We start from the raw sequence: 25,940 nt of genomic DNA on the forward strand, positions 1-25,940 counted from the left end.
AAAATTCAAAGGCTCCTGCCCAGTGAGCTAGCCAAACTCTGATACTCAGCCGAACTTAACAGAACAGTGTCACTGAATATCTCTGCTAACCATCCTTTTTCTAACCAGCTAGGTTAGGGGTGCTCTGGGGATGGGTTTTGGATGGAGCCACAATTTAGCTGATTAGTGGCAATATTCAGTCCACTAACTAGTAAACCTCCCCTTATACAAAGGCCGACTATTTTTAACCGATCTAGCATTCATTAAAGAAAACCGCATACTCCTAAATACTACTTAATAATGAGAAACATAAAGATCTATCATTGACAAACATCTAGGCCTAAAAGAGTTCCGTTTTCAATTTTTCAGATCTTCATTATGCCTAGGGTTACCAGATGGCTCCAGAAAAAGGAGGACGGATTGCTTCCATAGCTTTCAATGGAAATGAAACCTAAATGTTTCAATCTGTCCTCCTTACTTCCATTGCTTTCAATGGAAGCAAAACACGGATGTCTCAATCCATCCTCCTTTTTCTGGAGCCATATGGTAACCCTATGCCCCTTTCCTAAAATAACAGGAATAGAGGACACAGCCACAGATATAGTAGGATAGACTAACCAGGCCTTTAACTTCAGGCATCCTCCTGTGTCCTCTGAAGTCCTCACAAAGGAATGCACAAAGAAATGCTCTTTTGTCAGCATGACCCTCCAGCGCAAGGCACCTCCAGCATTGTTCCTGACTGTATAGAGACTGTGCGTCCCAGTGATGTCACCAGGGGGCAGGTCTAACTCAGTTCCAAGTCAGGAGTGAAGCTGTTATGTGTGGAAGCAAGCAGTTGTTATGGTGCTGAATCAGCTGGCAGGCTCTGTCAGAGTCATGGATTCTTACTTTAAAGTAGCCACTTTTCTCTCCAGTGTTGTGTCCAGCTGCTTAAAGAGACCACGTGCCCCAGTGACATCAGCAGAGGGTAGGTCCAGCTCAGTCCCAAGTCAAGAGTGAAGCTGTTATGCGCAGAGGCAGGCAGTTGTTATGGCGATGAATCAGTTGGTCCCTCTTTCCGCTATGGTCCACTGACACCATGTCTAAAAGAGTTTTAGAAGAAGCCAGAAAGCTATATCATGAAAACCAGAGTGGAAGGGTGTTAAGACCCAGGAAGTAGGGATGGGCATTTGTGAGTGTCCAATTGGTTCATATAGATGCTTAGAAATTTAAAGTGTATATCAATAGTTTGTGTGTGCACATTACTTATGAATTACCATATATTGATAAGAACATAAGAACTGCCACTGCTGAGTCAGACCAGTGGTCCATTATGCCCAACAGTCCGCTCACGCGGCGGCCCTCTGGTCTAAGACCAGCACCCTAACTGAGACTAGCCCTACCAGCGCACGTTCTTGTTCAACAGAAACTTGTCTAAGTTTGTCTTGAATCCTTGGAGGGTGTTTTCCCCTACAACAGCCTCTGGAAGGGCGTTCCAGCTTTCTACCACTCTCTGGGTGAAGAAGAACTTCCTTTCGTTTGTACGGAATCTATCCCCTTTCAACTTTAGAGAGTTGCTTAAGCACAAAAATTCTTGTGCACCATGACAGTCTATAGGATGCTACTATTCCCTCTTAATGCCACTCCCTCACAGTGGCAGAAATACCCTAAAACCTATGCCTGCCCAGGGGAAGCTGACATGGGAGGGGTAGAGCCAGGAGGGCATGGTCTAAGAAGTATAAAAGCTTACGGCACAGCTAGGTTAAGGAGGTTCAGACGGAAACAGCATTGTTTGACTACATATGCCTCCTCCACATATGTGTGAACTGCATTCATAATAGTTAGGTAGATCAAGTTCAACTTGAGACCTTGCAGACTTGTATCTTTGACCTAGCAGGATGTTACTTGCTAAAAAATTGGTTCTGATAACTCTGAGAACTAGATTAGAGATAAGTGGAGTATGCTGCCTTGCTGAGAGACAGTAGTGCACGCTGTGTGGCCGCAATTTATCTTGGATCTTGCGCCACCCTCATTCACTTTACCACATGCACACAGAGGGAGAAATTCTATATATAGTGCTGAACATTAGGGGTTACTTCCACACTGAATTTTCCATGCAAATAAGCATTCTAATTAATGCAAGATGGTAGAACAGGGCTGAAATGGCAGATCTGCATCAAAACACACTTACGTGCCCATTTATAATAATAATAATAACTTTATTCTTATATACCGCCAACAATCTTGCGACTTCTAGGCGGTTTACAATGAAGAGAAACTGTACAGACAGCGAATTACAGAGTATAGCATTGAACATCTAGTGATAGTAACAGGAGAGTTACAGGGTCTGTGTATTACACGGTTTCACAATGAGTAGCATTATACAGTCGACGATAGGAGAAGAGAAAGGAGATTGCGCTTTGAGTTACAAAGGTGCAAGACTGCGAAGGTGAAAAAGATAACATAAGATGTTGATGAGAAGTAAGTTGTTAACTTGGTACATTTGAACGAAGGACGGGCACCAGTGGGAAAAACTGGTAACAATTAAAGATAGAAATTTTGGCAGAAGAGGGTAGACGGACTCCTTGGGATGGAAGGAGACTTCGATTTTAGGGGAGAAGTCTGGTTAGGTTATAAATTTCTTAAACAAGGTGGTTTTTAGTTCTTTCCTAAAGATACTATATGATTCTCTGGCGGCATCAGTAAAGTAGCCTGTCCAAGTTTGCAGTCTACCTGCTTGGAATTTGAATGTTCTATCAAAGAAGGTGCGATATCTACAGCCTATGATATTTGGGTAGGTAAAGAGGTTACGGTTTCTGGTAGGCCTAATAGAGGAGTGGAATTCGAAGTGAGGTAGTAGGTAGCTGGGGGCCAGTCCCCAGATTAGTTTATAGCAGAGGCAGGAGAATTTGAATATAATTCGTGCTTCAATTGGTAACCAATGAAGGAGTTTGTAGAATGGACTAACATGATCGCTCTTCTTTAGTCCGAATATTAGACGGATGGCCGTATTTTGAACTATTCTCAGTTTTCTCACATTTTTTTTAGATATTCCCAAGTAGACAATGTTACAGTAGTCCAGGGTGGATAAAATCAGTGATTGTACCAATATTCTGAAGGATAGCGGGTCAAAGTATTTTTTTATGGTTTTCAGTTTCCAAAGGATGAAGAAGCATTTTTTAGTCACCGAGTTTATGTGTTCGGTCAGGGTCAGGTGGGTATCCAGGGTGACTCCCAGTATTTTTATGGTTTTTAGTATTGGGTGATCATGGCCGTTTACATATATTGTAGTTGCGGAGATTTTCTCGTTTGGGCTAGCAAGGAAAATCTTTGTCTTTTCTTTGGGCTAGCAAGGAAAATCTTTGTCTTATAGATTAGCACCTAAGTGATTCCACACAGGTCTGCAACAGGGGCATGGCCATGTAAGGGGCTTGGACAGGCCAGGGCATCCCCTTAAAATGCATGCAGTGTTTTATTATTCAGGGCAGAGGAAAGGCCCTGCCGGGGTTGACCGGAAGTAGCCTGTTTATAGCACTGCCTCGTCTCACTACTGCTTCGTGTAAGTGGAGGAGGGAGGACTGGCTCTGCTGCTTTGAGTAAATAAGGGAGGGAGGGAAGGGGGGTTGTCAGGACTGGCTACCTGCTGCTTTGGGGGCTGGAGGAAGGGAGGGAGATTTGTGGCTGCCGTGGATGCTTCAGGAGCTGGAGGGAGGGAGGGAGGGGAGTTATTGGGCCAGGAGCATGACTTTGGAGGTTGTCAGAGGAGTGCGGGAGACAATTTTTTTTTTTTTTTTTATCGGCTGGTTTAAGTGTGTAGAGGCTTTTCTGTCTATCCAGCTTCATCTGGTTGACTGTTTATACTTTATACGACACTTTGAAGGTTCTTCACCGGATTCCATCCACTGACCACCTTATTTTTTTTTTTTTTAATAGTTTAAAGGGCCAATGTAAATCCACAAACTTCAAGGCTCTAGCTATCAGTCCAGTCAATCTGACCCCTGCTTCATTCCTGGCTTCTTTTTTTTCTTAATTAAAACAAATTTGTAACCAAGACGTTATGTTTTGTATTATGCATATAAAAGACTTGCTTTCAAAGTCAGTAGAGAAAATAGCCATTTAGTATATTGTTTCTTAAAACAATTCCATAAGTGCAAGGCAACCCCATCCTCTTGCATAAGACTTATATCCTGAGGGAAGATTCAGTGAATGCTAATTGCTTCATATTTTAAAAGAGATCATGTGCCAAATGTATGCGGATGTCTCTCCATGTCAGCATGGAACCCAATCAAATATTCAACTTTATGGTTTCCTGCATATAAAATGAATTACTGCAAGCTGCTAGGTTTGGAAGTTTTTCCATTCATCAGAATGCCTTATTTCTCATCGTAAATCATGCCTTAATACACAATTTAAATAGTTACAGACAGGCAGTTTAGAGTTAGCCCACTTGAAGCCCGTTGCATACTTTTGGTGACACACATGCTAGTCCCTTATTTGTTCCTGGCTTTTTGTATTTTTTTTTTTTTTTATTGTTTTGATCTTTTATTGTGGTAGACGGAGACATGCTTTCATTCCATTTGCAACTAAAAGATACAACATGTCCTAAAATAGGCCACTTTTTTTGTAGCTAATGATTTCTATGAAAAGTCTATTATCCGTGTCTTCTTTATTAATGAGCAACGTCTTGTGCTGTGCTTTTTAGTCAGTGCAGTGGTTTTGAACCTAGTGGTATGTTTCAATTAAGAGAACATTATTCTTCTGAGGGTTTGATGATTGAGACAATTGGATAATGGAAGTCAAAGGCTAGTCCACCCCCATTTTTTTTGTTTTACTGCTTAGACAGCTGAATATGAGCTCTTCTTCATACTCTGACTTTATTGTATACCATAGGGACCCTTGCAACTCCAAGGCAGAAAATCAGCATCAGATTTTTAAAAAACCCTCAGATGAAGTGCTTGCAGCTGTGTAGAAATGATCATTTTTATGCATCATACATTTCTGGGCATACTCAGACTTCTAGGGAATATGAAAGTGGTCAGTCACATTTGTAGAGTTAGTATAAAGTGCTGTAATAAGGTTACTGGTTAGCTCTGAATCATCAGTGACAGGCTGATCACAGGTTTAAAGTTCAGATTTCTCAAGGGAAAATATAGATGTGCAGAGATGAAATGGATCAAATCCAGGATGTCCCTAACTAAACAGTATATTTACTGAACTGGTTAAAGGGAATAATGATGAAAATGTTAACTTTTTTTTATTTTAGATCAAGTTCTGCTTTTTAGACTCATAATGACTTTTCACCCTCAGGGCTGCCATAAGACTAAACTAAACTATAACTTAGGTTTATAGGCCGGGTCATCACCAAAACTAGGAGCTCAACTCGGTTCACAAAAGAATAAAAGAAAAAAAAATAATAGAAATTACAAAAGAAATAAAATAAGGGAGAAGAAATATAAAACAAAGAATCAAATCATAGGACTAGATAAGTGTCCCGCAAACTTTCTCGAGCCGTGGCACGCTAAAGGTAGCGGCCATGGCTCGAGGCACCAGGAAGTGCGTAGACGTTGCCATGACGCCGTCACATGCATCATCACGTTGATGGCCGTGCCTGCACGAAGGTCCTAAAGAAGGGCCCTGAGATGCCAGTGGGGAGTGCTAGCAGGAAAGAGGACCAGAGAGGAGAGGCGCTTGCACCCACTGAGGCACATTCTGTAGGCAGCCAGCTGCTGCCGGTGCCTCTCTTCCTCCTCAGTGTGCCATGGTACACCTGAAATCGCAGGAGGCACGCTAATGTGCCACGGCACACAGTTGGAGATACACTAGTCTAAATAAAAACTTATCCCCTCCTTTACTAACGCATAGTGCTGGTTTTAGCACCGGCAGTGGCAGTAACTGATCCAACACTCATAGGAATTCTAGCTAGATCCCAAATACCTAGCTAGATCCCAAGTACCTAGCTAGATCCCAGGTAGTAAAACAGACTCCATGCTGTTTATCCTAGGAATGAGAAGTGGATTTTCCCAAACCATCTCAATAATGGCCTATGGACTTCTCTTTTAGGAAGTTATCCAAGCATTTTTAAACCCCGCTAAGCTAACTGATTTCACCACATGTTGCTTTGTTACATTCATTGACATTGATGCTTATTGTAAAATGGTTACTCCCACTACATTTAACTAGTACATACACATGCTTCATTTAAAGCAAGTGGTAGAACAATAAGTCTCAGATCCCTCTCTCTTTTGTCTGCTTTCCTGCCTTCCCATGATACAATGGACCACACCAGCTGACTTTCTTCTGAACTGGTACCCAGCAAATTTTTTCTGATTTAGTAACAGTTTGAGTTCAATTTCTTTATTGAAATAAAAATAAAAGTTTGACATTTACAAAACAGTCTTGGCCCAACTGGGCTATCATATAATAAAACCACAAACAAAGGAAAGGAAAATTAAAGTCAGATTGCAGTTAACATCCTAAGCAAATCTGGTTCTTCTGTTCATGAGCATCATTTAAAAAGTCTGTTAATAGTTTCCAAATTTGAAGTATACACAACTGATTAGTCTTTTTTTTTTCTCAGCTGCTACGAGCTTGTATTTACTGAATTCCAACAAAAGGTACAGTTCAGTTTTATTAAACATCTTTCCATGTACTCAAAATCATTTGAAGTGCAATGGATAATACAGTAAAATATGAAACATTATTCTGCGGAAGTCAGGAAGCTCAACAGGTCATATCTGAGGTTTTAGTATTATAATTGGATATTCAAATTAACTTTTATTTGAAAAATTGTACAAATGATTTTCCAGATCAACCCCCAATAGGTTTGCAAAAATATACAACGGAATAACATGAAAAAATGTTCCAACTGAACTGGAGCAGTGCCAGCAGAAACTGGAAATGGCATCCCATAGGAAAGGAAATGCACGTTTTGTCTATTCATCTTCAAACCTACACAAAAATTAACCGATTGAATTCCAAACTGGAGGCAGTGGCAGTAAGTGGCATCCGGGGTGGTGGCATCCGGGGTGGTGGCACCCCCCCCCCCCATTCTCCGACCTCCTGCTCCTTCCCTCACCCTTCCTCTGCCGTGTACGTGCCCCCTTCCCTTTTTAGTGTTCCAGGCAAGAGCAACAGCACGAACTTCCTGCCCGCGTCGTGTCGGCTATCCCTCTGACATCACTTCCTAGACACGGGGCCCAGAAGTGATGTTCAGAGAGAGGCGACGCCAATGTGGGCAGCAAGTATGTAATGCTGCTCATGCAGGAAAAATGAAAGAGGTATGAGGGAAGGGGCGCACACACGTGGCAGGAGGGGCCAGGAAGGAGGGGTGTGGAGAGGAGGACAGCTGCCTGTGCCCTTTACAAAGACCATGCCCAGAGTGGACCGCCCTCCTGCCCCCTCCCCCCTTACTATGCCAGTGATTGGAGGGGGTAGGAGGTTTAATATTGTTGACCCACCTCAGCTTGCAAATCTTGAAAAACATTCAACATTTTAGTTATTTGAGGATGATCACCTGTCCAAAATGAGATCTACTGACTGATACTTCTAACATTAACGGGTATTTCCTTCCTGTGTCTCCTTCCTCTATTAAAATTTGCATATGAATGTGGAAGAACCCAGGAATAACTCAACTGGGTGCACAAAAATGGAATAAAGATATTTTCTGCTGATAGATAATGACAACAAGAGCCAATGACCCTCGTTATCTGGCTTTTGTGATAGTTCCTGAACTAGCTAATTTTTCCATATGACAAACGTGACTCCATTTCTTGTTACTCACAGCAGCTGAGAAAGCTATATCACTAATCCATTAATCTTTAACCTGCAGGTTTCCATTAAAAGACAAGTACATTTCCTGTAACGTAACAACATCTGCCATGTCCTTATTCGGAAGGAATTAAAACTAGATAGAATTAAGAAGACTGCAAGTTTTACAAAACACAACAGTAAAAATTATATATAAGGCTCAAAAATTTGATGACGTGACTCCTCTTCTCATGGACGCTCATTGGCTGCCCATTTCTTACCATAAAACATTCAAAATCTTACTTCTCACTTTTAAAATCAAGACTAGAACACTCTCCTGCTTTCATTGACAAAATACTTATCCCATATAATACGCCAAGAACATTTCATTCCAATCACCAAAATCTCTTGTCCATTCCCTCAATGCATCAAATCGTTTATGATACAATGATTAAATCCATTTTTTCTGTTACTATCCTCTCCTTATAGAATGCTATACCTCAACATGCCTTCTCTTTCCTATGTCACTAGGCCTTGTCAGGAATGCTACATCTTTGTAGAAACCTCCTGCAATTTAGGAAGCTGCTTAAAATCTACCTGTTTGTCCAAGCTTTTTTTTTTTTTTAAGTAAATATATAACAGTGGTTGAGTTATGTTTTTACAGGTAAATGGTTTATTAAATTGAAGAATGATGGTACTTAAAAATAGTTTGAATGCAGTCATGCTGTGGCTATGCAGATAGAATATTGTAACTTTTGTATTTTCCTCTATTTGATGTATGTTTTTTGCTATATTAATAATAGTAGTATTTTATTATGTATGGAAATTTGTAAGCCGCCTTGGATATAGGAAGACTTGAAGCGGTCCAGAGGAGGGTGACGAAAATGATAGGAGGTTTGCGCCAGAAGACGTATGAGGAGACTGGAAGCCCTGAATATGTATACCCTAGAGGAAAGGAGATACAGGGGAGATATGATTCAAACATTCAAATACTTGAAAGGTATTAACGCAGAACAAAATCTTTTACAGAGAAAGAAAAATGGTACAAAACCAGAGAACATAATTTGAGGTTGAGGAGTGGTAGATTCAAGAGCAATGTAAAGAAATTCTACTTTACGGAGAGAGAGGTGGATGCCTGGAATGCGCTCCCGAGAGAGGTGGTGGAGAGGAAAACAGTGACGGAGTTCAAAGAAGCGTGGGATTAACACAGAGGATCTAGAATCAGAAAATAATAGTAAATATTGAAGAACTAAGGCCAGTACTGGGAAGATTTGCATGGTCTGTGTCTGTATATGGCCTTTTGGTTGAGGATGGGCTGGGAGGATGTAGATGGGCTAGAGTGAGCTTTGACGGAGACTTCAGCAACTGGAACCCAAGCACAGTACTGGGTAGAGCTTTGGATTCTTGTCCAGAAATAGCTAAGAAGAAAAAAAATTTTTTTATTGAATCAGGTTGGGCAGACTGGATGGGTGATTCGGGTCTTTATCTGCTGTCATCTACTATGTTACTATGTTAAGAACATAAGATTTGCTGCTGCTGGGACATACCAGTGGTCCATCGTGCCAGGCAGTCTGCTAATGCGGTGGCCCTTAGACAGGAAAACACTATTATAAAGTTCAAATCATATCTCAAACCATTCTTGTTTAAAGACGCATTTAATGTAACTCAAGAGAGGAATAATCTACACTCTCCCCTCCCTTTTGTGTTTTCCTTCTTCCTTTACTTTTCTTTTATCACATTGTATTTCTTTCCCTTTAGCCTTCCTGTTTCGTGTTGGTCGATTAGTGCCCTACCTGTAATCGATACTATTTAAAATTTTTTTTTACTAATTTTATTGTAAACCGTTTAGACATTCCTGATAGATGGTAAATCAAAAATTAACTTGAAACTTGACTATTTTAACCAATAAAGCAAAATAGAGGACATAGCCCGCTAGTCCCCATTAAAAACATAACATAGAACATGATACAGGTATTATGTGTGCAAATGAGTAGGATTTAGTTTGAACATAGTACATGATAATAGTATTATATGAATATATACATAGGATGATTGACTATGGTATAAATGTGTACATATACGTAGGGCGATTGATTATGGTATACCATATATATTCAAATATAAATTGAGATTTATGGGCCAAAAAATTGGCCCAAAATGGGGCTCGGTTTATATTCGGGCCAGTGTCCAGCACCTCCCACCCCCTTCCCGGACTTGTTGCAGGACTCCACTGGGCCGCCAGGCTCTGTACCCTGTTCCCCCTTCATGCCCTGACCATTGTACTTCCTCTCTGCTAATATCCTGCATGCCGCCGCGTCTTCCAAATGACCTGAATACCTGGAATCCCTGGTGGTCCAGAGGTGTAGTGGGCAGGAGCAAGCTTTCCGTGCTCCTGCCCCGCTGCTGAGCCGGTCAGTGCTGCAAGTTCTGGCAATTCAGCTGTACTGAGCAGGAGTGCGCTTCCTACATTGCTGCACAGCGCTGAGTGCAGTGGCGTACCTAGGGGTGGCCGGGGGGGGGCGGGCCGCCCCGGGTACCAGCCCTAAGGGGGTGTTCCCGGCCTTGCCGTTCAGTCCCCCGCCACCCCCGAAGGACCGCTCGCCCCACTGACCTTCCTGCACCATCTGTGAAGCAGCCCGCAGCAGGATCGCGAAGTCAGCGTCAGCATCCCTGCGCTGCTTCCTGCGCCGCGATCCCGCCCCACCCTGAAGGCCTGATGCCCCGACCCACCCCGAAGGACCGCTCGCCCCCCTGGCCTCCCCGCACCACCTATGAACAGCCGCAGCAGGATCGCGAAGTCAGCGTCAGCATCCCTGCGCTGCTTCCTGCGCCGTGATCCCGCCCCTCCTCTGACGTCAGAGGAGGGGCGGGACCGTGGCGCAGGAAGCAGCGCAGGGATGCTGACGCTGACTTCGCGATCCTGCTGCGGCTGTTCATAGGTGGTGCGGGGAGGCCAGGGGGGCGAGCGGTCCTTCGGGGTGGGTCGGGGCATCAGGCCTTCAGGGTGGGGCGGGCGGGCAGGCAAGCAGGCTTTCAAGGGGGAGGGGGTGACTGGCAGGCAGGCAGGCCTTCAAGGGGGGACAGGCCTTCGGGGGGGGGTGCAGGCCTTCAAGGGGGGCAGGCAGGCCTTCAGGGGGGTGCAGGCCTTCGGGGGGGGTGTAGGCCTTTGGGGGGGTGCAGACCTTCAAGGGGGTGCAGGCCTTCAAGGGGGGAAAGGCAGGCAGGCCTTCAAGGGGGGGACAGGCCTACAAGGGGGGGGACAGGCCTACAAGGGGGGGGACAGGCCTACAAGGGGGGGGACAGGCCTTCAAGGGGGGGTGCAGGCCTTCAAGGGGGGTGCAGGCCTTCAAGGGGGGAGACAGGCCTTCAAGGGGGGGAAAGGCAGGCAGGCCTTCAAGGGGGGGACAGGCCTACAAGGGGGGGGGACAGGCCTACAAGGGGGGGGACAGGCCTTCAAGTGGGGGACAGGCCTTCGGGGGGTGCAGGCCTTCGGGGGGTGCAGACCTTCAAGGGGGGGACAGGCAGGCAGGCCTTCAAGGGGGGGACAGGCCTACAAGGGGAAGGGACAGGCCTTCAAGGGGGGTGCAGGCCTTCAAGGTGGGACAGGCAGACCTTTAAGGGGGGACAGGCCTTTGGGGGGGACCATGATTTAGAAGTACACAGAGGGAAGGGGGTGTTCAAAGAGACATGCATATGCCAAACTTTGGGGGGGGAAGAAATAATGGGTCTGAAAATAGAGGAGAGGGAGAGAGATGATGGACCATGGGATTTAGGGAGGGAAGGAACAGAAAGGGAGAGAAATTGGGCACAAGGGATGGTGTGGAGGAGGGATAGAGATACTGGATAGGAGGGTAATTAGGAAAAGAAACGGAGAGATGGTGGACTCTGGGATGGTGGGGAAGGAGGGAGAGATGCCGGATGAAAGGGTATTTAAGAAAAGGTGGATCTGTGGAGGGAGATGAAAAAAAGGAAAGATACCAGACTTCCTGGGAAGGGAAGGGAAATGGAAAGGGAGGACAGAGTTGGCAGATGGATGGTTAGCATGCAGAAAGAAGGAGACCCTGGCAAGCAAGTTATCAGAAGAAAACCAGAGCCTTGGACCAACAAAATTTGAAATATAACCAGACAACAAAAGGTAGAAAAATTAATTTTATTTTCTGTTTTGTGATTATAACATGTCAGATTTGAAATGTGTATCCTGCCAGAGCTGGTGTTGGACTGCAAACGTGAGCTAGGATTTAACAGAAAGAGGAAAAGTCCTTTTTGTTTCTTTATTTTATTTACACCACAGCGCCAGTGTGGTTAGGAGAAGCCAAAGGGGGTGAAAAAGCTATAAAACCCACCAGGAGTTTTGAAAAAAATCACCCAACTGGGCAGGAAAATCGAATTGAAAAACCAATTCAATAGGGCTGAATCGAATCAAAAATTTTTTTTCCTGTATCTGGCAGCATTAGTTTGCGCTACTGTCTTAGACTTTAGGACCTGGGATTGGGGAGAGATGGCATCCTCAGTACTTTATAATGCAAGTGAAACGAGGATTTGGTCAGACTTTTGAAGGGTCTGCAGAAAAAAAATATTGTATAGGCCGGGGACATGAGACAGCAGGAAATGGGAACTTTTCTTCCTTCTATTTTTGTGAATGGAAAGGCTGAGGATGTCAGAGAGGTCAGTTAAAATATGTGCTTTATAAGAAAATATAATAATGTGTTTTATAAAGTTTATAGCATAGCTGGCCTACCCAGTGAGGTGTTCCTAGTGGTGATGGTGGCAGCGTGTCAATGTGTTGAGAGGAAGAGGTGGTCTGGGAAATTCTGCTGAGCAAACTCCGGGCCCATTTCCACCCCCCAGTTAGTCCACTCCACTCAACTGATTCACACACTGAGTGGGTCTTTGGGTGTTGTTTTGGGATCTCTTCCAGTGGTTTATCTCCTTCTGGTCCAAGGAAGGAAACTTTGTTATCCTTAGCATTGACCTACAGAATATGTTTGTAACAGCGCTGCTTGTGTGGCATTAGGCTATGTAGTGATCGAAAGAAAAAAACAGACCGTTGCACATTTTTGCACTATATGGTGGGTGTATGAGGAGATTCACATTTCCTGCACAGCTAAGTCCATGTGAAGTTACCTTGTGCTGTATTTGACATCTAGCAAGGTCTCTGTTTGAAAGGAAAGATCTAAACTTAAAAATGAAGTGGCCAGAAGTTATGGTAAAAGCAGATAGTGTAGCTGGTTTTAAGAAAGATTTGGACAAATTCCTGGAGGAAAAGTCCATAATCTGTTATTAAGACATGGGGGAAGTGTCTGCTTGCCCTGGATCGGTAGCATGGAATGTTGCTACTCTTTGGGTTTTGACCAGGTATTAGTGTCCTGGATTGGCTACCATGAGAATGGGCTACTGGGCATGATGGACCATTGGTCTGACCCAGTTAGGCTATTCTTATGTTATGTTCTCATCTGTAGGGGCCTTTGTTTTCACTTCTTATTTTAATGTATTTTTTTTCTGGGAACTTATCAGTGTTTTTTATAATGGGAACAAAAATGGAAGAGAATTAATGTGTGTGGAATGGGGGGGTAACTAATTTCTTCAGCTAAATAATTCAATCCACTTCAAACAGACATAGGAGAACTTGTGCACCATTCACACACCCTCCAACCAAAAACGTCAAAAGAAAAAAACTGTTCGACAACCTCCTAGCCATTCAAGCTGCAACACTCGACCCCCAACTCTACAACCAATTGATATCAACCACAGACTGCAAAACCTTCAAAAAGAAATAAAAACCCTTCTATTCAAAAAACACATAAAACCGAACTAACGCAATCAGAACTGTCCCAAGCATCACCTGCAACTACTCCATATGTACTTCTAATGTCATGACAATTTAGACATAATTTATGTTATGTTATGTTTGGAATAATGGTTACATATATGAGGTTCAATAAAAGAAAATTTTCACTGCCTGTTTCTATTCTGACCATTTATTCCATTTCATGGTTATTGCAAAAAAAAAAAAAAAAAAATTTTTTTACATGGGGGGGGGGGGGGGGGTGTGTCAAAAAATGATGGGCCCCGGGTGCCACATACCCTAGGTACGCCACTGGCTGAGTAACTTCCTAAATGGTTGCGGTGAGTCTCACGAGAATTCACGGGAGCCATTCAGGAAGCTGCTCAGCACCAAGCAGCAGCGTGGGAAGCATGCTCCTGCTCATTACAGCTGAACCGCCAGAACTCGCAGCAGCAAACAGCTCAGTGGAGCAGGAGCATGGAAAGTTCTCTTCTGCCCGCTACACCTCTGGACCTCAACCCCCACAGATCCATGCAATAAAGGGATAGGGAAACACAGCTGACACCTGCCAAACCTGATCAGACTAGGGCCAAACAGCTTGCATTCAACCTAGTTTTCATGGGAACATACCTCCAAACTCTACAAATGCTAATGCACGTCTGTCCAGACAGGTACCCCAAAAGTTTCCTTGCTAGCTGCAGACTTCTTTCCCAGAGTCTGCGTCCTCTCCCAGGCAGAGCTGTCCCAGGTTCACTGGGAACCTCTTGAGCACCACAAAACCTTTGGATTTAGTTAACCCCCCCCCCAAAAAAAAAAAAAGATCAGAGTAGATCAGAACAACACTTTCTCAACTCGCTAGCAAAAGGAAAAAACTGAAGGGGGCACTACAGCTACTGGAGAAGAATGTAAATTTCACCCTTCTGCAAAACAGCTCATGATTTGAGCAATATATACTCAGGACTCCTAGACACATTGCACCAGAACTGATGTTTGCAGTAAAAAGGAAAAGCAGAAGCAAGATGTAAATGACAATTCCTTAGTAAACCAAATGAAACAGCAACCCTGGGAACAGGATTTTACTAATGCAAATCTTGTCATGCAAACAGTGGCTCATTTCACTGTTCAGTGACTATAACCTATGAGAGCAATAGAATTGCCTGTGTTTGTTGAACTGGCTACTGGTCTCCAGTCAAACAGAACAGTGATGAGTCAGGTCACTTTGAAGTAGAGATAACGTTGAAGCTATTTGCAATTCTTGGTGAACAGATGTGTGTTTACCATAACAGACTTTGGGTCATCTGATGGAAAATTTTACACTGGGGTGTCTGTCCACTAGATTGACAGTCTTGTCCAACCCCAAAACTGAAGGGTTCCCACACATTTGATGTTCTTGAATCAGTTCTCAAAATATTCAGTTTGCCATCAGATGAAAAATTGTTAGAACAACAATTATTTCAACTTTGTGAAAGCCTTCTTTGTAATTGGCCAGAATGATGATGATGATAAAGAAGATGAAGATGCAATAGGAGGAAATTTTTTTTCACTCAGAGAATAGTTAAGCTCTGGAACGCATTGCCAGAGGTTGTGGTATGAGTGGATAGCGTAGCTGGTTTTAAGAAAGGTTTGGACAAGTTCCTGGAGGAAAAGTCCATAGTCTGTTATTGAGAAAGACATGGGAGAAGCCACTGCTTGCCCTGGATCGATAGCATGGAATATTGCTACTCCTTGGGTTTTGGCCAGATACTAGTGACCTGGATTGGCCACCGTGAGAACAGGCTACTGGGCTTAATGGGCCATTGGTCTGACCCAGTAAGGCTATTCTTATGTTCTTATGAATTAGATAGGACTGCTTCTAATGTAGATGATGACAATGATGATGATAAAATATTATTTGCTATATGGAAGCCAAGTTTTCAGACAGATTCCTTTGATCAATATCTGTAGACCCAGTTAAAAGACATCAGTATTACTGCAGCCTGGCCTATTTGAAGGAACTTTTTAATCAGACTGAGCAATCCACTTTTTGCCAGTACGGTTGTTGGACATCTTTTTAGTTGTGCTGTTTTAACAATGACTCACAAGCACACTTGCATGTGTGACTGTTATTTTCAGAATTTAATATTACTCAAAGCAAAGTGGAGCAATAAAGTTGTTGGCCTTAACAACTGTTGACCTTAACAACTGTTCCAAAAGTACTATGGCCCCCCTTTTGTCAAGCCGCATAAGGGTTGTTTATCGCCGGCCACTGCAGTAAAAGCTCTGACGCTCATAGGAATTCTATGAGCGTCAGACTTTTACCACACTGGCTGACGATAAAAAAAACCCCTAATGCAGCTTGATAAGGTGCGACTCCCTACATTAATAACCAGTATCGTGGTTTAGTAAAAGGGGGTGAGGGAAGATAGCTTTTTCACTTTTACTTAAGTACTTTAAACAAGTACTTTGAACAACACTGCTTATTTTTGTCTTATGAAGGGACCATATAGAATTCTGATTACTAGCACTTTAACATTTTAGGCTCCTTTTACGAAGCTGCGGTAACGGTTTAACGCACTTAATAGCACGCACTAAACAGCCGGACGCACTAGCCGCTACCACCTCCTCTTGAGCAGGTGGTGTTTTTCAGCTAGCGCAGGGGTTGGCGCGTGATTAAACATTGCGCGCATTAAAGCCGCTACCGCGGCTTTGTAAAAGGAGCCCTTTGTGTTGATGCAGCCATATAAAGGTTGCATTTTGATAAGTTTTCAGCGTTCTGAATTTTAAAAGCACATTCCTTGGAAGCAGTTTCCCAGATGGGTTTTATACAATTTGGGAAGGGTTGATTTTCAAGATTTGAAGAAAAAAAAAATCTTAAGAAAACCTCAACTTTATACCTTGGATATTTCCATACTGTTTTCAAAATATGTTTATGCAATGGTGATTTACAAGGTCTCTATTCTTCCAGGCTACATTTCTCCGTATATCCAGAGCATTTTAGAATATTTACAGAATGATCAAATTGCCTGAATGGAAGATAAGAACTCATAAAGTTACCAAGAAATAAACACAGTCATCCGGCTCCATTTAAGTGTTTTGGATGGATGGTGAAGGCAGAATTTGGAGCAGATCTTACATTTGAGAACTGGTCTGTTACTAACCTATATTTAAATGTTTGGATTAATTTTAAAAAAAGAAATGATAGCCCTTAAAATATTGTCTATGGGCCAGGGAATTAAATCGCAAATTGGTTGGATGGTCTATGTAGGTCTTACATCCATATTCCCAATGCAAAACAAAAGTACTAGAATCTTCCCCTTAAAAGTCAAGATGTCTATTTTATAGAAATATCTATGTATTAGTAGCAGTAGCACAGCTGTATGTCAGTGAGTAGCAGTGGGCGCATATTGCTTTTATGCACACACTACTATGGAAATAAGATGAAAAAGGACATGTGCAACAATGTGCCTCTCAATTCCTGATACTACTGTCTCCCCCTCATCATGCACCCAGCACTACGGCGGTATCCCAGCAATGGTAGAGAGCAACAGAGTTCTGATGCACCACTCCCCTCCTTCACCACTCACCCGGTAGTTCATAATAGAGAGAGACATGACTGGGATCCCCAAGAAAAGGAAACAGGTACCATCTCTGGCTGACATCTAATATTGCTCAAGGTTCCTACTTGGAGGTAGGAGGAGGTATGAGGGGGTACTGAAAAGTTCTCAGCCCAACCAAGAAGAGAATGACATGGAAATGGTTCGATCAATGATCTGAAACAATGTCAAAAACATTTCTGCAAATTGGCACTTAACCAATAAGATAACACGCTTTTCAGCTACAGCAGCAAAATAACGCTCAGAATTTAGGAATTTGGTTGGTTGGGCTGAGAACTTTTCACCACCCTCTCATATTATCAGGGAAGGCAGCAATCTGCATAGAGTAGAGGAGAAGCTGACATCAGTGTGGACACATTGGGAATACACAAGGAGAATGCCAGGTTAAAGTGTATGGAAACAGGTTCCAAAACTTCTTGAACATTGTAAGGACTGATATATTTAGGACCCAGTTTATTAAAGGCCATGCTTAACAAAATATGGTTTGTGGACAGACACACCTTGTTCTTGGGACCTGCATAACAATATTGGTCTATTAGTCATTTTTGTTTCTTTGTGACTGAATGCAACATGAATTGGCCAGATTGCCAGATTTTCCCCTACATAGTGAACAAGTTCATTGGTGCCATCTCTGTGGGTTACTAAGCACCCCCAATATTTTTCCCTTTAACTCTGTAGATCTGGAAAAGTAGGTCCATGCTGCAGAGCAACAAGAAAACACAGAAAGGAAGCGTTTCTGTATCCTAGGTACTGCACTTTCCTCCGCCTTCAGTCTGTTGGAAACATAGAAACGTGACAGCAGATAAAGGCCTAGTGGCCCATCCAGTCTGCCCTTCCCCACCATCCATTATTTTCTCTTCTCCCTATGAGATTACACATGCCTGTCCTATGCTATCTTGAATTCAGATACAATCTTCGTCTCCACCACCTCCACCGGGAGACCATTCCAAGCATTTACCACCCTTTCTGTAAAGAAGTCTTCATACATTACTTCTGAGCCTATCACCTCTTAACTTCATCTTATGCTCTCTCTCTTTCCAGAATTTGCCTTCATATGAAAAGGACTCACCTCCTGTTGGCTAGTTCCTCCTCCCCCTCCCTCTGCAGCATCCAATAGACTGCAGAGAAGGAGAGAGATGCTAAAGCCTAGCAGCTGTTAATGGGGAAGGCAAGTACAGCAGACAAACAGTGACAAAATGAACAGACAGATTCAGATAACTTTATTGGAATGCTGTCAAAGTAATACTTATAGCAGTTAAGGACCCATTCTAATCTCTACCCCATCTTTCATCCATTCCCTAATCCCCAGTTTCCATCCTCTGAACTCACCTACCCTCCACTATATCTTATCCTCTGACCAGACCCAGCTCCATCCTTGTCTATCCTTCCATTCCTTGCCTCCAGAACATTCTTCTATCTCTTACCTTCTACCCCATCTCCTATCAACCTCTAATCCTCTCTCCATTCTTCCAGGTCATTCATGCTATGTCTCAGCCTTTTACCATACTTCAGCCCCTTTCTCTTACCCCCCCATTTCATATCCTCACTCATTCTCTTAATACATCAACATACCCACTCATATCTATCAATCGCCAAGCACTCACTAGTCCCTTGAAACTCCCACTCCAAATCTCCCATCCATAATTCCCCTATGCTCCCTAACTCTCCCATTCAATCAACAGGACCTATTCATCTTCTGCTCTGTTCCCCTTCCCCCAGTCTCATCTAGCTTCTGCTATGTTCCCCATTGCCTGTTTACCTTTAGTTCCATGTTCTACTCCACTACCCTTCTCCTTCCCCAGTTCTATCCTTCTTTTCCTCTGTTCTGGGCCATCCCCCTGAGTCCCATCCATCTTCTGCTCTTTATAGCATCTCCTGTCCATTTGATATTTCTTCTCTCTCCATGTCAACTATCATTCCCTCTGTCTCCATATCTGTCCTGTCCTCCATTTCCCTTCTATATTTCTGTCCCCCCAGTTCAGCATATGCCCACTGAATCTTCATCCTTCTCCGTGTGTCCAAAATTGTCCCTCTGTTATCCCTGTTACTCCGACTCCAGATTCTCACCTTTTTCCTTTCTCTTGCACCCTTTACCCTGAAATTATTCTCTCTCTCTCTCTCTCTTCCTCCTATCCTTTTATATCTTTCTCTCCCTCTTCCATTTATTTGTCCAGCATATCTCTCACTGTCTTCCCATTTGAATCTCTCAATTCACCCCCATCCTAGCATCTCTCTATCTCTCTCCCTCTGTCAGTCCAGCATCTCTCTACCTCTCTTTTCAATCCCCTCATCTGAGTTCTCTCTTTCCTCCCCCTATGTTTTGCATCTCTTTTTCCCTTCCCTCCCCACCCCACACTTTTGACTCCCATACAGTCTGGTATCTCTCTGTGCCTCCCCCATTACATTGTAGTTATCCAACCTTCCCATGGGTCACTGGCAGCATCAACAATGAAAGCAAGCTGGATCATTCAGAGACGGGGGTAAGGGGGATACAGGGAGCATGACACACTATTCTGCTTCTCCCCCCCCCCCCCCCAAGTACATGTCTACTAAAACTGTGCTGGTAGAGGGATGGCAAGCTATTTTTTCAGGGTAGAACTTGTCACCCCATGCCATCCCTTAGCAATGCCTATGCTGAAATGGCATTTAAATGTATGGACCTCTCCAGACATTTAAATGTTGCCATTTACATGTGGTAATGCTTCTAATTAAGGGCTTTAATTAGAGAATGACATGGGGACAAATTTTTCCCCGTCCCCGCGGAAACTCATTTTCCCGTTCCGTCCCCACGAGTTCTTTCTCTGTCCCTGCCCCATTCCTTCAGGTTCCATCCTCATTTGCACAAGCCTCAAACACTTTAAAATCATATGTGTTCGAGGCTTGAGTGATTAAGGCAGAGCTTACAGAAATAGGGAAATTGAGTTCCTGTGGGGATGGGGACAAATTTATCCCCGTGCCATTCTCTAGCATTAATCTCCATCAAGTACCAACTTTATAGTAATTGAATAAACAAGGAATTTACTGTATATAGCTGGAATTAGCTAACTGCTTGGCAGGACCTGGATCAGTACAGGTGTAATGTGTCTTTCTGAATATATTTCAGGTGAATCTAGGTAAAATAAAATTAAAAAAAGGTACAGAGAGATGTGCAAACTTGAGATTTTTGATGCAGAGCAGATAATCACTTACCTATGACTAATTGGGCTAAAGGTCGTAGTTTGAAGTAGAGAATATGAGTAGAAAGACTCCAACGGGAATAGGAGAAATGGACCACATGCTGTACTCATGAACTAGGTAAATAAATGTTACATGACCCTTGCACGAAGGCAGCACTGGACACAGAATAATTTCTAGCAAAGCTGTAAACCCTGAGCTCTCGCGTTATGTCACACATGTTCTTGCTCCCAGATGACTGTAAATGCTCCATGCTCTATGTCCTACCCCTCCCCTCCCCCTTGCCACTTGCATTTGGGAATCCCTTTCTATAACGTCAACTGTATTCACAGGCTATTTACTTACTTGGGATCTTTGTATTAATTTACCGTGATTGTATCTGACGCCAACTTTGTCTTGCTCCTAAGCTGTTTCTATCTGTATTCTCACTGCTTTTGTAGGGTCTTTAGTTAATATTTAACAGCATCGAACTTCACAGTTATCATGATATACAAATAAAATTTTATTTTAGGTATACCACAAATTTTATTTTAGGTATAACACATAAGAACTGGTACAATGCATACAACTTCAAATGACTAGTTGAAAACAGTGTTCAGAGGTTTAAATCTCAGCCCAAACTTCGAGACAAGCCCGAGTTTTTAAATGTCTGTTTCAGGATTCTCAATCCTGTTTTTTTTCTCCTCCCTTTTTCAAACGTATTATTTTATTACAATAGTACTAATTGTCTTGTTTTTTTATTTTACCTAATTTTTAACTAAATATAAATCGCATTGGATTTGGATTTTGCGATCAAATCAAATATTTTAAATAAACTTGAAACTTGAAACTTGCAAGTAAGAGTTAAGACCATTTACGTTGCAAAATTCAAATCATTCGCTATGGGTTTTCTGAAGCAGCAGCCGCGAAGCGCGCCAGAACCCTAAGTGCAAAATGATTTTTTTCTACAAATGTCAGATAAGTGGTTCTGTTTACCAGTTCTAAAGATAAGTGCATTATAGGCAAGTGCGATGATTGAGAGTCCGGACACAGACATTTAAAAACTCGGGCTTGGCCCAAAGTTTGGTCTGAGATTTAAACCTCTAATCTAATCTAATCTAATCTAAACCTTAAATTTATATACCGCATCATCTCCATGAGAATGGAGCTTGACACGGTTTACAAGAACTTAAAATAGTGGGTAGAGAAGAAGAAAAAGGATTACATGAATTTATGTGTAGAAGGGGGGAGAGAAAGGGGGGAAGGATAGAGCTACAATTTGCTGAAAAGCCAGGTTTTCAGTTGTTTGCGGAATAACTGAAGGGAGCTCAGGTTCCGCAGCGGGGTGGTGAGGTCGTTCCAAAGACCTGTGATTTTGAAGAGAAGGGATTTTCCCAGTTTGCCTGAATAGTGGATGCCGCGTGGAGAGGGGAAGGCTAGTTTAAGCCTTTGGGCAGTTCTGGAGGAGTCGGGACTGGAGGAGTTGAAAGACAGTGGGATAAGAGGAGGCAGGATTCTGTTTTCAACTAGTCATTTGAAGTTGTAAGCATCTGTTTTGAAGTGTGTATTGTGCCAGTTCTTGGCTGTTTCTTCTAGAGTTAGGTTTTTGAACTGGCCTGCTTTATAGTACTATCAGAACCACAAATATGTGAACAGGACAGATATCATAGTGTTTATATGTTCTCACTGGATGAGCCATGCTACTTTATTGTGTCCTGCTCAGCTGTGAAGACATAGGAGACAAGCTACAGGGCTCTCTGTAGCATGATAAAAATATGGATACTGCTCTTTATTATGAAGCTTAGGTGCTCATCAAAGCACACAGACATAGAAAGTTCCACAGTAGCATACATAGCTTTGTAATTCTGTGTGCTCTCACAATGAGCCTCCGCAGTGCACCTCTTTGTCTATTCTGTGGAGAACTTCTGAGAACCCTCCATGTTATTCAATAACAGAGAAGCTGACAACACCCATTACTCTTAAATCATACATTCATGCGTAATAAAAATAAAAAATGAAATAGGCATTACATAGATTTTGGATGCATTTTATTTTATTCAGTTTTCTATATTGTTCTCGCCGGAGAGCTCAGAACGGTTTACATGAATTTATTCAGGTACTCAAGCACTTGTCCCTGTCTGTCCCAGCAGGCTCGCAATCTACCTAGGGCAATGGGGGGATTAAGTGACTTGCCCAGGGTCACAATGAGCAGCGGGGGCTTGAACCCACAACCCCAGGGTGCTGAGGCTGCAGCTTTAACCACTGCGCCACACACTCCCCTAGACTGATCAGTTTCCCCATTAAGTTTTATCCTTTCAAATGTCAAACATCTGTTGAAAACAGTTGTTTGTTAGCATGGATTGTAGACAACAGTTGTATTAAATTGCTCATAAATCAATCAATCAATCTACAAGTAAAAAAGATGACTAAACGAAGCCAGAGATGGTAAGAAATAATGCTGTCAAATTTTATGAACTTTTGCCTTTTTACAACTACTGTATTTCAAGATTTTAAGAATGTCTCCTAAATGGGTCACATGCTAATGGCTTCGTGCTAATTGCACAATTAGCACATGACTATTAATAGGAAACTGGCAATGTTGGCCATTGTAGAACCGTGCTAAATGTGGTCTCGGTGCATGGGAAACCCACGTGCTAAAACACTTTTCAGTGTGGCTTAGGGTTCCTTTTACTAAGCTGCGGTAGCGTTTTTAGCGCACGCAGAATTTTAGCTCATGCTAAACCCACGCTACGTGGCTAGAACTAATGCCAATTCAATGCTGGTGTTTGTGTCTAGCACACACGGCAATTTAGCATGAGCTAAGCATGCGCTAAAACCACTATTGCAGCTTAGTAAAAGGAGCTCTTAGTAAATTGACTCCTAAAATTGTAAGTCCTCTAGGGACAGGGAAATACCTAGTGTACCTTAAGCTACTACTAAAAAAAGTGTAGCTAAATACAAGAACATAAGAAATGCCATACTGGGACAGACTGAAGGTCCATCAAGCCCAGTATCCTGTTTCCAGCAGTGGCCAGCCCAGGTCCCAAGAACCTGGTAGAAATCCAAATAGTAGTAAAATTCCAGAGCTCAGATTGTGATGTCATAAAGCTTCATTCCATCAATGCTTAAGAGCCAACCTCATCAATTATGTCACAATGCCTTGATTGTCCTATACTTGGCTCACATAAGACCATAAGAATTGCCATACTGGGATAGACTGAAGGTCCATCAAGCCCAGTATCCTGTTTCAACAGTGGCCAGCCCAGGTCGCAAGAACCTGGTAGAAATCCAAAAAGTAGTAAAATTCCAGAGCTCAGATTGTGATGTCATAAAGCTTCATTCCACCAATGCTTAAGAGCCAACCTCATCAGTTATGTCACAATGCCTTGATTGTCCTATACTTGGCTCACATAAGACCATAAGAATTGCCATACTGGGATAGACCGAACGTCTATCAAGCCCAGTATCCTGTTTCCAACAGTGGCCAACTCAGGTCCCAAGTACCTCCTAGCTAGATGGGACAGACATCTGCCAGCAAAACATGCAAAGCATATAATTAAAACAAAATAATAATATAAAAAAGCATTGCACAATGCTAGTCACTGAAATCAAGGCATGCAAAGTGGGTATTCTGTAGGTGTGACTTGGGCAATGTTAGGGAATGTAAGTTCTGCCATCATAACAGATAGCAAAATGATTTGTTTGGGCATCTTGAAACATACCCAGATTTAGACTTGCTTTAAAAGCAAATAAGGTGAGGAACAAATTATCATTTGACCCACTAGCAATTTGGTTGAGTTGGAGATTGAAGAGCAAGAAGCAAGCTTTTGCCTGAACTGTTAGAGAGTTGAGTGTTGCATTGCCTGTCTGTCTGCGTTCCTGTCGGAACCATCACCAACCCAAAAAAAAAGAGAAGACCTTGCCTTGCTATGGAAACAGAAAAGAAAAAAGGCAAGAGATGTCCTTTCAATCAAACTCACAAGTGTCAGGATCAATGCAGAGCATTCAGCGCGCTGGCCTGCGCTAAAATCCACTTTTGCGGATTTGTAAAAAAGGAGGGGGGTTAGTAAAAAGGGCCTCTAAATTATTGGCAAAAGATGCTTAGATCAGAAATATCCTAAAGTAGTGAGAACTGTTTATAAAAGATCATTGTTTTGTCAGCATGAGTGGCTTCTGCCGTCAGGAGTTAAACATTATCAATACTCTTGTTTGTGTTTTTACAATATGATAATTATTTTAAAATAGCACAAATGTTATGAAAACATTGGTATATCTTAGGCAAAATATTGGTCACATATTGGTATATCAGCTTTCACTGGTAAGCATTTAAGGTTTGCTTTATGATGAACAAATATCTGAAGGAAAGATCAATGAATTATGATAGAGTGGGTGAAGGGCAGAATGTGAGAATCATATAAAGGAAAAGTGCTTCTTTTGTAGTTGGTGGTTGTATTTCTTAAAAAAACAAACATCAAACACATTTCACACTTTTAAAGCAGACCACCCTAGATACCCCTACATTATCTGAATTTAGAAAAAATAGTCATCTTATCTGTTGAAACCACTCTCGTATCACTGAAAAAGCTATCAGTTCACTGGGCCTGGTCCAGATAAGGTTTATAACTCCCTTGATCCCCAGAATGTGCTTTTCTCTGAATTTGCATTACTTTTGGTCTCTTTTGTTTTTGCACTGTGTTCTTTATAAACCCTACTGCAACACAAAATCCAGATTTTCCATGCTGCTGTATTTACAGTTAACTGGGTGCATTTATTTAGATAGTCAAGGGGCTCAAGAAAAAAGTAAAATTTTGAGCTAAAAATATGGGTACAGCTCAGGAGAAGATAAAAGGACACGAGGCAAGATTTTCTAAAATGAAAATGAAAATCCGACAAGGACCCTTAAGCTCTAACATGGACTTAGCGTACCAAGAAAGGCTTACCATAGGATGTGCTAAAGTGTGTTGTGGTAATTTTTCCTTTTGCACATGCTGACAACATGGCATTATTATTTTTTTTTTTAAAGGGAACATTTCAGAGGCAGAGAGTGACCATGGAAGCAAAGGCCAGCTTAACCCATTGGACCAGGTGAGGCTCTGGCCCAGGGTTCTAGAGACTAAGGGCACCAAAATACCCAGCCTCAGACCTCACCTGCTTTACTGTACAGGTTAAGCATTTTCTCCCCACATCTCCCTAGGTCTGATCTTTCCCCTTCCCTCTCCCCATGGGCCTGGCACTGTTCCCTCACCTCTCTCACTCCCCTGCCATCTTTTAAAATTTATGTAGGTTGCTGGCAGGAGCAGCAGCACCAGTGGCATGACAGGGACAGATGTCGAACCCCACCGGGGTGGGGGGGGGGGAAGAGGTGCCAGAAGTGATGCTAAAAGGGTGTGGACACTGCCAAAGCAAATTGATGGAAGCGCTATTCAGGTAGCACACTCACATGTGTGCACTAACTGAATGATATAGGGTTAATGCTGGAGCCCTTAGCGCCTCCTAAATAGGAGGCCGTAAGAGCTCCCATGTTAATTATTTGCAGTTGCTATGTGCTAATGGCAACATTAGCTCATGTGCAATAAATATTTATGTTAATTTTCAACAGGCTCTGCATAAATTATAAAGTGCATACAGTGCTGTAAAAGTGCTCTATAGTGCTGCAAAGGAAAGGCACTTATCTTTGCGCCCGACGGCTGCCTAACCGTTTCACT

The sequence above is a fragment of the Geotrypetes seraphini genome, chromosome 4 (genome assembly GCF_902459505.1).
Source record: "Geotrypetes seraphini chromosome 4, aGeoSer1.1, whole genome shotgun sequence".
In the NCBI taxonomy this organism is placed as follows: Eukaryota; Metazoa; Chordata; class Amphibia; order Gymnophiona; family Dermophiidae; genus Geotrypetes; species Geotrypetes seraphini.